Source organism: Trichomycterus rosablanca, chromosome 22 (genome assembly GCF_030014385.1).
Source record: "Trichomycterus rosablanca isolate fTriRos1 chromosome 22, fTriRos1.hap1, whole genome shotgun sequence".
Lineage (NCBI taxonomy): Eukaryota > Metazoa > Chordata > Actinopteri > Siluriformes > Trichomycteridae > Trichomycterus > Trichomycterus rosablanca.
In genome coordinates, this window is record NC_086009.1 from 14,637,501 (window position 1) to 14,640,000 (window position 2,500).

The 2,500-nt window shown below is 48.7% G+C and overlaps 6 non-coding genes across 6 annotated transcripts; 4 read left to right on the top strand and 2 right to left on the bottom strand.

The window, feature by feature from the left end:
* The first annotated feature begins 206 nt into the window (after window positions 1-206).
* Window positions 207-279, top strand: trnat-ugu (transfer RNA threonine (anticodon UGU)). The gene has a single exon. It is a non-coding gene; the product is annotated as a tRNA-Thr (tRNA).
* Window positions 280-334: 55 nt separating this feature from the next.
* On the bottom strand, window positions 335-406 carry trnad-guc (transfer RNA aspartic acid (anticodon GUC)). The gene has a single exon. It is a non-coding gene; the product is annotated as a tRNA-Asp (tRNA).
* Window positions 407-1,646: 1,240 nt separating this feature from the next.
* On the top strand, window positions 1,647-1,717 carry trnag-gcc (transfer RNA glycine (anticodon GCC)). The gene has a single exon. It is a non-coding gene; the product is annotated as a tRNA-Gly (tRNA).
* A 162-nt stretch (window positions 1,718-1,879) lies between these two features.
* trnat-agu (transfer RNA threonine (anticodon AGU)) lies at window positions 1,880-1,952 on the top strand. Its single transcript has one exon. It is a non-coding gene; the product is annotated as a tRNA-Thr (tRNA).
* A 250-nt stretch (window positions 1,953-2,202) lies between these two features.
* Window positions 2,203-2,275, top strand: trnat-ugu (transfer RNA threonine (anticodon UGU)). Its single transcript has one exon. It is a non-coding gene; the product is annotated as a tRNA-Thr (tRNA).
* A 55-nt stretch (window positions 2,276-2,330) lies between these two features.
* trnad-guc (transfer RNA aspartic acid (anticodon GUC)) lies at window positions 2,331-2,402 on the bottom strand. The gene has a single exon. It is a non-coding gene; the product is annotated as a tRNA-Asp (tRNA).
* Window positions 2,403-2,500: the final 98 nt, after the last annotated feature.

Here is a 2,500-nt window from a genome sequence, read left to right on the forward strand (position 1 = left end):
AGGCAAGGATGAGAAGATGAACTCCTTAAACTCCTGACTGTCGAGACCACCAGCCTTCTAAACCAGGGGGTATGATTTAAATGCTCGCCACTGCTTCTAAGGCTGGCGACTATGGGCTCAATAGATCTCGGCTACAGTCCAGACTTTTACATCAGTTTTTTTTCCTTCCCAGGTATCCAGATTGTTATTTGCTTCCCTTCTGGATGGGCTCCATAGCTCAGGGGTTAGAGCACTGGTCTTGTAAACCAGGGGTCGTGAGTTCAATTCTCACTGGGGCCTACTTTAGTCTCTTTTGGTTGTCCACTGGCTTAGCAAGACGAAAAGGAAATGCCACCTCCCCGTCGGGGAATCGAACCCCGGTCTTCCGCATGACAGGCGGAGATACTGTCCACTATACTAACGAGGATGAGAAAGGACGGCACCCGTTCAGCATACGTTCCTTTCTTCAGCAAAGCTCTTTCTGTGTGCTTTCAAAGACAGAACAGCAAAAACAGCACTTGCAGCAAAGTACACACCTGCACAACTAGCACTTGCAGCAACACACATGCATGGGGAGAAGGAAGGAAGGCATACAAATGGCACAAAACACAACCCCCACTACCTGCAGGAAGGTAAGCACAAACTCAAGCTTCCACAAGCAGCCTTTGCTTCATGCCGTATGGCCCAACTGACACACTAACACAAGCTTGCCAAGCCAAACCAATTCAGTACACCAAGTCAGAAAGATCACAGTCATGCTCATTGAAGCTTTCAAGTCAAACTTACAGATGAGAGAGCTCATTTGCAGAAAGGCCCCCAGGAGTCCATCTGCCTCCACCCTTCAGCATACGTTCCTTTCTTCAGCAAAGCTCTTTCTGTGTGCTTTCAAAGACAGAACAGCAAAAACAGCACTTGCAGCAAAGTACACACCTGCACAACTAGCACTTGCAGCAACACACATGCATGGGGAGAAGGAAGGAAGGCATACAAATGGCACAAAACACAACCCCCACTACCTGCAGGAAGGTAAGCACAAACTCAAGCTTCCACAAGCAGCCTTTGCTTCATGCCGTATGGCCCAACTGACTCACTAACACAAGCTTGCCAAGCCAAACCAATTCAGTACACCAAGTCAGAAAGATCACAGTCATGCTCATTGAAGCTTTCAAGTCAAACTTACAGATGAGAGAGCACATTTGCAGAAAGGCCCCCAGGAGTCCATCTGCCTCCACCCTTCTTGCATTCCTGCTATTTTTGCAGTCTTGCTGGGAGCCTCCACTCGTCCAGAGGACTGGATCAGTTCTACTGGTCCCCTCCTTTTCCAGAAGTTCAAAAGCTCTTTGTCTGAATCCCAGCTGTGACATCAGCAAACTCAACGTGCAGTCATTGGAGGAACGAGGTGTGAAAGCTCTCTGCTAATCCTGATAGACCAATGATGTGCTAGCACTCAGCTGGAGTGATGGTTAAAGCTGTTGTTTGCTTCTTGTACAAACAACAGCTTTAGCACTTTGTCTTTACGCTGTTGTTTCTTGTACAAACAACAGCTTTAGCACTTTGTCTTTACTTACCAAAGAACAAGTTTTGGAAACCAACTCACCTCCGTAAAGGGGCCTTTGCCTTCGATTCCCACCACCTCAGTCAGGAAGGTCTGAGACTGGTTACACGAAGCATTGGTGGTTCAGTGGTAGAATTCTCGCCTGCCACGCGGGAGGCCCGGGTTCGATTCCCGGCCAATGCATCGGCTGCTTTTCTTCACTGGAAGCAAGCTGTCGCACAAGTCAATCTGAAAGCCAGCAAAATCCACTAGGACAGCCAGGAGCCGGACGCACGGCTTTTGTCAACGAGTAGCTTCTTTTTTTTCTCCCAAGTCTCCAGATTGTTACTTGTTCCCTCTGCTACAGGCTCCATAGCTCAGTGGTTAGAGCACTGGTCTAGTAAACCAGGGGTCGTGAGTTCAATTCTCACTGGAGCCTACTTTAGTCTTTGCAGCCTACAGACCCAATGATCTCGGCTCTAGGCAAGGATGAGAAGATGAACTGCCTGTCGAGATGTCCATGTCGAGACCACCAGCCTTCTAAACCAGGGGGTATGATTTAAATGCTCGCCACTGCTTCTAAGGCTGGCGACTATGGGCTCAATAGATCTCGGCTACAGTCCAGACTTTTACATCAGTTTTTTTTCCTTCCCAGGTATCCAGATTGTTATTTGCTTCCCTTCTGGATGGGCTCCATAGCTCAGGGGTTAGAGCACTGGTCTTGTAAACTAGGGGTCGTGAGTTCAATTCTCACTGGGGCCTACTTTAGTCTCTTTTGGTTGTCCACGGGCTTATCAAGACGAAAAGGAAATGCCGCCTCCCCGTCGGGGAATCGAACCCCGGTCTTCCGCGTGACAGGCGGAGATACTGTCCACTATACTAACGAGGATGAGAAAGGACGGCACCCGTTCAGCATACGTTCCTTTCTTCAGCAAAGCTCTTTCTGTGTGCTTTCAAAGACAGAACAGCAAAAACAGCACTTGCAGC